General features: G+C 41.9%; 1 protein-coding gene across 1 annotated transcript in view; it reads left to right on the plus strand.

Annotated features, from left to right (window-relative positions):
• Positions 1 to 12632, plus strand: part of Zc2hc1b (zinc finger C2HC-type containing 1B) — a 50498-nt gene that overhangs the window by 30616 nt on the left and 7250 nt on the right. The gene's annotated exons all lie outside the window — the stretch shown is intronic.

Below are 12632 nucleotides of genomic sequence, written 5' to 3' on the forward strand. Positions count from 1 at the left end.
AGATTAGTCAATCACAACTACACCTTATCACCTTGATACCCAAATACAACATCATTTTAAACCATAACCTTTCACTCCTTATCACCAAAGTCTCGTGTTCATCTCATAAATCAATATACAATCCAACTTCAAAAGTCCCCATAGTCTAGCAATTCCAATGGTTTAAAAAGTCTAAAGTCCATTTCTCATCTGAGACTCACCTGAGGCGATCTTTAGCTGTAATCTCCAATAAAATTAAAAAGAAGCTGCATGATTCCAACATACAATAGCACAGAATAAACATCATCATTCCAAATCATCATAGCAAATGAGTGATTGGACCAAAATGCCAAAATTCCAAGGGCAAACACCAAATCCTAAAGCTCCGTGTCTGGCATCTGAGACTCAAGATGAAATTTGCTGGAATCCAAAATGCTCAGCTTGTCACACCCTTCCAGCGAGGCCACATGCATAACACACAGCCTCACTCTAAAGTCAGACCCACTCCATTCCTGCAGCTTTCCACAGAAAGACGTCCAATGAGCCAGATGTCTCAAACAATCCTGAAGTCTTCATTATAACTTAGACTTTGCCTTAACAACTTCACATAAGGGCTCCTTAAGACCTCATTGCAGGGACACTGACCCTGCCATACAGTGCTTGGCCTCTGCAGTTCTCTGAAACAGTGGAACTGGACTCCATGTCCCCCAGTCTTGCATCTTTCATGCCTACAAAACTGGTAGACAGTGTTGTCAGCTTTTCTTGCCAACTCACGATTTAGCTTAACCCTCTTGGAACACAGCTGTATGGGCTTCTGTGTGCTGACCCTAGAGAAACACTTATCTTCAGTGTGGACGTTCTTGCTTTAAATAAATTTAGATCTCTACATGATAGATCCTCTGATGTAGGTTTAACCATTAAGACCCTTTCCTATTATCCCAGTGTAGCACATGAGGTTTCTCTTGAGTGGTTCTGATCTCTTTAGAAATTACAGCTGTTTGCTCAGCACCAACCTGAATACTATCCTATCTTGACATTTCCTCTGACAAACAAATTAGTCCATTGCCTTTGAATTCAACTGCATCCTAGATCTTGAGACACGGGGAGACTAAAGGCAGATTCTTAGCCAAAATATCACATGAATGGTCCTGTTCCCAGTTCATGGAGTCCATGTTTATCTCTGAAAACTGGTGAGCCAGGCTGCCACTGTCATATTTTTCTCAGGAGACCTGTCTTCCCGACTCCCATCAGAATAGCCTATTAATCTCTGCTTCCAGCATGCAAGAGCTTTTCTAGCACAAAACACCAAACTCCCCCACATTCCATCCACAGAACAGATCCAAAGGCCTCAGGACCACGTGGTCAGACTTCCCACAGCAATGGTTCCACTTCTGTGTACCCTTTTCTCAAAAACCTTAGTTACTTTTCTGTTACTGTGACAGAATATCCTGGCAAAAGTAACTTAGGATGAAGGGTGTATTTGTTACATTGACTCTGTAATTACTTGGGAAAGTATAGACATCTTGATAATAGTAGATCTTCCAGTCCATGAACATGAAGTATGTTTCCACTTAACTTCTTAATTTCTTGCAGTAGTTTCGTAGGTTCCCCCCCCATGCTTGGGATTGAACTCCAGGCTTTGAGCATGCTAAAGAATGTTAAGTTAAATAATGTAAATAATTAATGTTTTTAAAAAGTTAAATACCTATCCCTGATTTGTACACTGTATCTTACAAGTCTTAAGTGTCTTCGACTAATTGCAGAGTAGTTTATTATTTTTATGATGTTATAAATAGAACTGATTTCATAATCCTGTTTAAACTGTTTGTTATTATTGTGTAAAAATAGAATTGATGTATGTTCAGTTTGCATGCTGGTACATTCCTGAATTCACTTACTATCTATTCATCTAGACAGTGATTTTTCAATGTCTTCCCCTTTCTAATGAAGTCATTTATGGTTTTACTGATTTTTCTTTCGTTTTTTTTCTAATCTCAATTTCATTTATGCCTCCTAGAACCTCTATCATTTATAATTTCTGTGGCCTTTAGATTGAGTCTTCTCTTTTTCATGCCTTAAGTTGTCAAAATAGGTTTTTTATTTAATTTCTTTTTAGTTTAAGGGATTTCTAAGACAAGATCTTGCTATGTAAACCTGACTAGAACTTTCTTTGTGGACCAAACTGGCCTCGAACCTGAAATGGTTCTTCCTGCCTCTGCCTCGCTATTGCTGGGGTCACAGCTGTGAGGCTGCACACCTGGCTTCTTCCTCATTATTTTTTAAAACATAAACCATTATGGCTGTAAATTTCCCATTACTCTGCCTTTTGCTGCATTTTATAGGTCTTGGTATTGTGTTTTCAGCTTCATCCATCTCTGCTTTTTTTGTCATAATTTTCCCTCTAAACCCTTGGTTATTTAACAATATATTATTTGATTTCCATAAAGTTGTGGATTTTTCATATTTTATTTCTATTATGACCTCTAACTTCATCTTGTTGTGACAGGAGAGGACACTTGATCAGTATATGTCTTTTTTCACTTTCTGATATGAGTTTGTGGCATAACGTGGTCCACGATGGGAGACGCCCTATGTGTCCTTGAGGAGATGTATATGCCGTGAGACAGAGTTGTACATAGATCTCTGATGGAGTTGGCCTGTGATGTCAGCTCTCAGTGCCTTGCTCACCACCCTCTGTACATCAGGTTGTTCTGTACATCATTGAGAGGTGAGAGTTTAAACCTCCAACTATTGCTGTAAAACTGTTTCTTTTCCCTTTTAATCCCTTCATTTTTGGTTCATATGTCTTGAAGGACCTGATATTAGGTTAATGGTTATTATTTCTCTTTCCTTCATTGAACCTTTTATTAATGTAGAATAGCCTTCCTTGTCTCTTGTAAAAAAATTTTTTTATGTAAAGTCAATTTTATCTGACATGAGTATGGCTATTCTTGCTACTTTTTAATGACCATTTTGTACTACATTATTTTCTCTCCTTTGATTTTTCGACCTATTTGTTTATTTAAATCTGAGATGAGTCCCTTGTAGGTATCCTTTGGTTGGATCATGTATTGTCTATTCTGCCAATCTCTAGATCTTGAGTGGAGCATTTAATCTACTCACGTGTAAACTAACCACTGGTGAGGAATGGTCTTCATTTTGCTATTTGACAATAGTCTATGTTTTTGTCTCCTGTATTGCTTTTTCCATTTGTCTTCTGTTGGTTTTTATAGTGGAATATTTAAGCTCCTTTCCTATTTCCTTTTATATACATTTTATAGCTATGAGTTTAGTGATTACTATAAGAATTACATTCAAAATGTAAAGACATAAGACTCTAATTTGAATTTATAGTATCTTATCTTCCATAATTATCGAAGACTCTTTCTTGTTCCTTTAATAGCTGTTTCCAGGTCTTTGAATTTTTTTTTTTACATTTATTTATTTATTTATTTATTTGGTATACATGGGTCCCAGAAACTGAACTCAGTTCATCAGGCTTGGCTGCAAGTACCTTTACTCACTAAGTCACCTTGCCAGCCCTGAGCTCCCCCCTCTTTTTTGTTTGTTGAGACAAGATCACAATGTGTACTCCACAGGTAACCCAGACTGGCTTCAAATTCACAGAGACGCACTGTTTCTATCTCCTAAGTGCCGGCATTAAAGGCATACCACCATGTACCTTTTGATTTTTGATGCCACACAATTATGTTTTTATGAACTTTGTACACATAAACAGAACTAATCATTCTCTGAAATTATGTTGTAAAAAAAATTATTACAAGCTAAAGTTATATGTATTAGGCTTTCCTTTAGGCCACCAACCAGTTCCCAAATCCTGATATGGAGACTTACTAACTATGAATGCTTGGCCTTATCTTATGCTCATTTCTTGCTAGCTCGTAGAACTTAATCTGTTTCTCTTTATCTCTGTTTTGCCTTGGAGCTTTTTACCTTTCTTTCCGTGTGTCCTACTCTGTGTCTGCTGGCTGGTGGCTGCCTGGTCTCGGTCTCTGTCTCTCTGTCTCTCTCTCTCTCTCTCTCTCTCTCTCTCTCTCTCTCTCTGTCTCTCTCTCTCTCTCTCTCTCTCTTTCTCTTCCCTATATTTCTCCTACTTAGTCTCTCTGCCTGCCAGCCCCACCTATCCCTCCCTCTCTTGGCTGTTCAGCATTTTATTAGGTGAATGAGGTGCCTTAGGCAGGCAAGATGAAACAAATGCAGCACATCTCTAGTAACTAAACAAATGCAAGATAAACAAAAGTAACACATCCTTACATGGTTAAACAAACGCAGCAGAAACAAATGTAACACATCTTTCCATAGTTAAAGTGACATTCCATAACAGTTGTATTAACACCAACTTTTATCATCGTCCACACAGTTACTTCTATGAAATCTTTAATTCTCTTCCCACCCCCTCTCCCATCAACACCTGAGACAGGTGGGAGAGCTGGCCCCAAGGTCAGAAGAAGGGCAGGAGAGCTGCCCCCGCCCACCACCAGCTGCAACATTCAGGAGAGCAGGCCCTGCACCTCACCTGGGCAACACAAGAGAGCCAACCCCATTGGCAGAGGTGTGGGCAAGCCAGCCCTGAAGTTGTGAGCATGGGAGAACTGTTCCCATTACTGCCAATCATGTGACAGCATGGGCAGGAAAGAGATGCTTCCCCCCCCCCCCATCAATGCCTCAGGCAGGTGGGAGAGCTGGGCTTGATACCCTAAGAGTGGGAAAGCTGGCCCTGCCCCTCATCTGCTGGGGCACTGGGGAGAGTGGCCCCTACACCACATCTGAGCAGCACGATAGAGCTGGCCCTGTAGGTGTGGGAGAGCTGACCCGGAGGACATGAAAGCAGGAAAACTGGCCCCAGTCCTTACTCATTGCTGCAAAGGGTGAACTCGCCAAGGCAATGCAGGAGAGCTCACCCTAGTGGTGAGGACAAGGGAGAGCTAGCAAGCTGACCAACCCTGCAACTACCCAGGCCCAAGAGTCAGGGCTACAGGTTGGCCCAACCCAATATCAACCCCATCTGTGATCTGCTGGAGCACATGAAGGGACCAGTCCTGTAGACCCCCAAGCTATAGGATTTCCACAACACAGGGCAACAGCAAGATAAACAAGAGGAGTTCCAGTGAGAGCCCAGCATCGATAGTGCAGCAGAAACCAGAGGCTTCAAACCAGGCCAATGACTCTTTGCAATGAACACTTGCAAGTAAAGATCTATGGACAAAAGGGTTTATTGCGTGACTCACTGTGTCACAGTAAAGCTTCCATGATGAGTTTTTCTTTTCCTCCTTAAATTTTGTCGGAGGTGGGGGAAGGCAGTTAAAGAGCAGAAAAGCAGATAAGCAGGGACACGAAATGAATTGGAATGAGATGCATGATATGAAAGACACAAAGAATAAATAAAAAGAAAGTTTAAAAAGTCTTTATTTCTTCATACAGTTTTGAGTTACTTTCTAAGTTTTTTTTTTTTTTTAATGGATTCTTAAGAGTTTCCTTGAGCATTCCTTACAAGACAGAAATAGCAAATTCTTTCAGCTAGGAATTTAATTTCTCCTTTACATTGATAAATATGTTTGTTTATTTAGTTGGCTATTTCTTTTTTTTTTTTTTTTTTTTTCTCTTTTTGGTTTTTCGAGACAGGGCTTCTTTGTGTAGTTTTGGTACCTGTCCTGGAACTCATTCTGTAGACCAGGCTGGCCTCCAACTCACAGAGATCCCCCTGCCTCTGCCTCTGCCTCTGCCTCCCAAGTGCTGGGATTACAGGCGTGTGCCACCACCACCTGGCCTACTTGGCTATTTTTTAAGACACTTTGGACATACTATCTTCTGCTCATTAAGTTAGAAGGAAATTGCTGGTGGTCTTATTGGGGTCCCTTGTTCCTGATGCTCCACTTTCCTTATGATGTTTTTGGGACCCATTGTCTTTGGAAGTTTGATTTTGCCTTAGTTTCTTCATCTTTAGAGTTCCTCTTGCATGGAGTTTGTTGTGCTTCTTGGGATGTTTATAATTACGGCTTTCATTAGATTTGGGAAATTTTCAGACATTATCATTATTTATTTATTTATTTAAATTTTAGTTTTTTGAGACAGGGTTTCTCTGTGTAGCTTTGCACCTTTCCTGGATCTCGCTCTGTAGACCAGGCTGGCCTGGAATTCACAGAGATCCGCCTGGCTCTCTGCCTCCCGAGTGCTGGGATTAAAGGTGTGTGCCACCACCACCCGGCCATTATCATTATTAATCCTCTCAACTCTTTTCTTTTGATCCATATTGAGTGTTGCATCCCACATTGAATATATTTGTCACCATAATGATTAATCTCCACTCTCAACTTGACTGTATTTAGAATGACCATGGAAGCACACCTCTGGGAGATCTACAAAAGCATTTTCATAAAGATTTAAGTAAGCAAGGGAAGACCCACCCTTAATGTGGGTGACATCATTCCCTGGACTGGTGTCGTGAACTGAGTCAAAAGAACGCCTTCACCTCTCAGTACCGTTTCTTTGAGCCGTTACTAGCTGCTTCCCGCTCTGGTGACCAGACCTTCCCCACCGTAACGGACTGTATCTCTATGAACTAGGAAGCCAAAACAAGCCTCTCCTTTTTTTAGTTCCTTCTGTCGGGTGTTTTGCCCCAGCACATCACTAATATGGTTGGCTTGATGTACTCCTACAGATCCCTTAAACACTGCTTCATGTTCTTTAGTCTTTGTATGTGAATATTCATGTGTGCGTGCGTGCGTGCGTGCGTGTGTTTGTGTGTGTGTGTGTGTGTGTGTGTGTGTGTGTGTGTGTGTGTTTCTATTCATTTATTGTTTTTCTTGTTAATGAGCCACATTGCATTATTTCTCTTTGTGCCTTGTGGTTTCTTGTTGAAGACTAGGTAGGCAGGAGCTAAAGAGAAGACTCAGTGCTTAAGAGCCCTTGTTACTCTGGCAGAGGACCAGGGTTCAGTTCCCAGCACTCACATGGTGACTCACAATCATCTGTAACTCCAGTGCCAGGGGATCTAGTGCCTTCTTTTGAAGTCTAAACAACAGACATACTCGTGGGTACATGACCCTACATACAGGAAAAACATTCACACACAGTAAATTAATCTCAAAAGAAGTTGTTGCTGTTTTTGTTTGTTTGCTTGCTTGTTTGTTTTAACTAGGCAGGGAAATCTAATAGTGTAATGACTCTGGAAACTAGACTCTCTTCCTTGCCCAGGGCTTGCTGAGTTTCAATATTTGTGACTGTCTCTGTGCCCTTCATCAGCCCAAGTGGAACCTCTAAGCCGGTGGTTCTCAACCTGTGGGTCTCCACTCCTGAAGGGCTCCAAGGACCTTTCCACAGGGGTCACCTAAGACCATCAGAAAGCGCACATAGTTAGATTATGATTCATAACAGTAGCAAAATTACAGTTATGAAGTGGCAATGAAATAATTTTACGGCTAGGGGGTCACCACAAGGTGAGGAACTGTTTTCAAGGGCTGCAGCACTGGGAAGGTTGAGAACTAATGCTCTAAGTTCTTTTCAGATCTTGTGCCTTTCTCTGGGGATACATGCTCATTTTTCAGTTTTCCTGGATATGGAGTATCATCCTTGAAACATCATGTTTCTAATACTTAATTGCCCAAGAGGGGAAAAAAAAAAAAGATAAAAACAAAGGATTCAGGGCATTTGCTTTTTAAATCCCCCAGAGCCAATATAGGAGATCATCACAACAGCCAGCATAGGTGATCACATCAGTGGGTTCCAGTGCTGGAGGCCTCCTACCTCTTTGCCTGCACCCTTTTGATTAGAAACATCAGTCCGTGGTCAGAGCACAGACGTCAATTAGAGACTAGAATCCTTCCTGCCCACCCTGGCTCCCACAAGTTACATGTAGACTTGCAGATTGACCCAGGCACACATGGGCCACTGTCTGCTATACTGATGAAGGGGCAGGAAAGTGAAATTGCTCCTGGGCTCAGAGATGAAGTTGATTAAAATTAACTGTGCTTTACTGTCCAAGCCTTTCCCTGGGAGTTGCAAGCTTTTGATAGTCTCCAGAGCTCCACAGCAGTGCATCGGCGGACTGGGACCCTGCAGTGCAGTCTGGATGAGGGATTCCTGGTACTTCCCACTCTGCCTCCTCCCTAGAATTCTCACAGTTTTTACCTTTCTCCTGAGCTGTGAAATAATGTAACAGTAAGGTATATTTTGCTTATAACTAAGCACACACACACACACACACACACACACACACACACACACACACATGATTCAAGCTGTGTTTAATAAAATTTTACTAACAAACTTTTCTCTAAAGTGTGATGACTCATCTACTAAATTAAAAAGAAAATTCTACTTCTTTCTTTAGAGAGTATATGATAATGCTTTAATAAAAAAAAGGGGTGGGGGAAGCACTATGTGAATTTTGAGGTTAATAAACACATCGGCCAACAGGGAATATTTCCTAATTCATCAGGGTTAGGTGAGGCTGACAGTGTGCAAATCTGAAATCTGACTTCAGCCCCAGATGTCTGGGACCCTTGACCTCTAATCTAATTTGGAAAGAGGGTGGAAACAGGAAAAAAAAAACAAAAACAAAAACAAAAACAAAAAACAACTGGCATGTGAGGCTTACTGCTGAAAAAAATCTCAGTTTTCTCCCTTGAATGACTTCTTCGGTGTGGCAACATGACAGGAATGAAAGGGTCCTAAATAGGAACTCAGAAGTCTTGTATTCCAGCATGTTCTCTTGGCTAGAGCACTCACTCTAAGACCCCATTCTCATGACCAGGTAGCAGAACAGTAGGCCAGTAGATCTCAGCAAATGGTATGTTGGTTCTTGACCAGCCGATGGGAGTTTATAACCACTATGCTGTTACTCTCCAGGGCAGTTGTGTTGAGAGGTGGGGCCTTGACGTGATGTGGTCATCAGAACTCTGCCCTTAGGAACAGATTAATGCTGTTACTGTGAGAATGGGTGGGTTACCAGCACTGTGTTCTGTGTAAAAGGAGGTGTTTATCCTCTTACCTCTCTGGCTCACATCCACACATAATTGCTGTCTTAGTTAAGGTTTTTAACGCTGTGAAGAGACACCATGACCTCGGCAACTCTTATAAAGAAAACATTTAATTAGGGTGGCTTGCTTACAGTTTCAGAGGTTCAGTCCATTATCATCATGATGGGGAGCCTGGTGGTGTGCAGGCAGACGTGTTGCGTCTACATCTTGATCAGAAAGCAACAGGAAGTCAACTGAGACACTGAGTGGTATCCTGAGCATAGGAAACCCAAAGCGCATCCCCACAGTGGCACACTTTCTCCAGTAAGTCCATATCTGCTCCAACAAAGCCTCACCTCCTAATAGTGCCACTCACTATGAGATTGTGGGGCTCAAATACATTCAAACTACCACATTCCACTTCCTGGCCTCCATCAGCTTGTAACCACATCATAATTCAAAATGCATTTAATCCAACTTCAAAAGTCTTCATTATCTATCACAGTCTCAACAATGTTTAAAAGTCCAAAGCTCAAAGTCTCTTCTGAGATTCATACAATCTCTTAACTATAAATCCCTGTAAAATCAAAATAAAAAAACAAAAACAGATCACTACTTCCAACATATAATGGCACAGGGTACACATTACCATTACAAAACATAGCAAAGGAGCATAGTGAGGAAATACTGGACCAAAGCAAGACTGAAAACCATCTGGGCAAGCTCCAAACTCTGCATCTTCATGTCCGATATCAAAATGTTCTTCAGATCCCCAATTCTCTTCAGCTTTGTTGATACACTTCTTTCTCTTGGACGAATTCCACTCCCTGTTAGCAGCTCTCCTTGGCAGGTATCCCACGACTCTGGCATCGCTAACATCTTGGGGTCTCCAAGGCAATCCAGGCTTCACCTTCACAGCTTCACACAATCGCCTCTCTACTAGGCCTCCATCCAGGGACACCCCTGACATACACCTGACCTCAGTGGTTTTCTTCATGCCTGGGGGAAAATTCCATAACCCGATTCTTCTATCCTTAACTCCAAAGCTGCCAAGTTCTACTGCTTACTTGGGCTGAAACATGGCCCCCTCATTCAACTCCATCATATGTTCTGTCCTTCACTGCCTAAGCTTGGCTATCCTGAAAATTGCTCTGTCAACCAGGCTGGCCTCAAACTCAGAGTTCTATCAGCCTCTGCCTTTCCAGTGCTGGGGATAAAGGTGCACTCTGCCACACCCAGCTCTAAGCTCTGCTTTAGTTCCTTTCCACAAGTTGAAAACTTAGCTGGGTAGGATCTTGCCCTGAAGTCATCAGTCCTTGTATTACATTTCTTAATCTGTTTATCTCCTCAAACACAGCTCTTAGCTCCATTCCACTTCCTGGTGCTCTTTTTCTCCTAAAAGTTTACATTTTGTAAGTTACTCTGCTCAGCTTGCTCCTTTTTATTATAAATCTTTATAAGCATGAACACTAGTAACCACAAGACAGAGTCTGTACTAGGCTGTTTGAGATTTCTTCTGCCAATGGAATTAATCCAAAACTCTGATGGGAATGTTATTCTGTATGCTGTGAATGAGTGTTGCTCTGATTTGGTTGATAAATAAAACACTGATTGGCCAGTAGCCAGGCAGGAAATATGGTATAGTTGGGATAAGCAGAGAGGAGAATTCTGGGAAGAGGAAGGCTGAGTCAGCAGACGCCAGTCTGCCGTCCAGGGAGCAGCATGTAATGGCACACAGGTAAATCCACGGAACACATGGCGACATATAGATTAACAGAAATGGGCTGAGTTTAAATGTAAGAGCTAGTCAGTGGTAGGCCTGAGCTAATGGCCAAACAGTTTTAATTACTATAAGTTTCTGATTGATTATTTTATAAGTGGCTGCGGAGTCTGTGAGGCTGGGCAGGACCAGAGAAAACTTCAGCTACAAAAGTCTTCAATTATCCTCAGGCACACGCTTTGATAAGGGCAAAAGGCACCTATTTCCTTCACCAAAATATCACGAGAACAGTCTCTAGGCGACATACTAAAATTCTTCTCCTCTGAAACATCTTGAATGAGCCCCCAACGGTTCGTCAAATCACGCTCAGCACCACTGTCTTCCACACTCCTACTAGTATGTCCCATTAAGCAGTGCTTAAAGCATTCCACTGCTTTTCCAATCCACAGTCCCAAAGTCTATATTACCCCAAACAAAAACATGGGCAGGCTTATCACAACAATATCCTGGTCCCTGGAACCAACTTCTTTCTTAGTTCTTGGTGTCTCTTGCTGTGAAGAGACACCATGGCCATGGCAACTTGTATCAGGATATTTCTCCAGTCCTACCCAGCCCTGAGGTCCAGACAAAATCTCTCCCACCCATGGGTCCCACAGCCGCTTAGAAAATAATTACTCAAAGGCTTATATTAATTACAAACTGTATGGCCTGTGGCTCAAGCTTCCCACAGCAGCAGCTCTTACAAAGAAAACATTTAATTGGGGTGGCTTGCTCACAATTTCAGAGGTTCAGTCCATTATCATCCTGGTAGGAAGCATGGTGGTGTGCAGGCTGGTGTGGTCCTGTCTACATCTTGATCAGAAAGCAACAGGAAGTCAACTGAGACACTGGATGGTATCCTGAACATAGGAAACCTCAAAGCTCACCTCCATGGTGGCATACCTTCTCCAACAAGGCCATACCCATTCTAATAAAGCCACACCTCCCAAAAGTGCTACTCCCTATGAGATTATGGGGCTAATTACATTCAGTCTACCACAGTTGCCCTCCTGCTATGGATGGTGCAAGCAAGAAGGTCCTTTGGCAAATGCAGACAGTTCACCTTGGACTGCCCAGCCTCCAGAACTATAATAATTAAAGCTCAGTCTAAATAACTCTGGTCTCAGGTATCCCGTTATAGAAACACAAAACAAACTAAAACAGAAATTGGCACCAAGAAGATGTGGCTGTTGCTATAACAAAGAAATAAATCAAAGACACATCTGTGAAGACACACATACAGCTTTTGAGCTGGGTAATGAGTAGAGGCAGAAGGAATTTGGAGAATGGAGCTAGAAAAACTCTAGATTGCTATTAATGGTCTAGTAAGACTAATTCTGAGGGCTCAGAAGACAAGAGCTGTAGGCAAAGCCTACATCATCTTAGGAATGGCAGTCATGGACCACATAATAACATGTTGGTCAACAGTGGACTGCATATATAATGATGGCTCTCATAAGTTTCCAGTGAAGCTTGAAAATGAGTATTGGCTAATGATGGCATAGCTTCCATAAGAGTGTAATGTAACACACTGGTGATGGATTGGTGGTGATGCTGATCTAAGCAAATCCATCACCTGATGACTGTACAAAAGCATAGCGCATCCAATAACACAAAGTACTTCCTAATGGTGAAGTGACTAGGTTGCCGATTTATATGTTGATAGCATACGTTTTTAGCATTATTTTAGAGTATGTTACTATTTACTAAAAATTACTATGTGGTAAAGCAGTTGCACTATGCTGGCAATGGCTTCATACATCTCACGTTCACTAGTCTCTGGCCATTACAGTCTGGCAGGATCCAGTTTCTAGCTTACCTAGAGGCCACTGAGTGACTGACTATCCTGTGGATAGGTTTCAGCTTCTGTAAGGGATTTCTGTGCTATTAGCGCAACAAAACTACATACCCACATG

The sequence above is a fragment of the Onychomys torridus genome, chromosome 19, assembly GCF_903995425.1.
Source record: "Onychomys torridus chromosome 19, mOncTor1.1, whole genome shotgun sequence".
Classification (NCBI taxonomy): domain Eukaryota; kingdom Metazoa; phylum Chordata; class Mammalia; order Rodentia; family Cricetidae; genus Onychomys; species Onychomys torridus.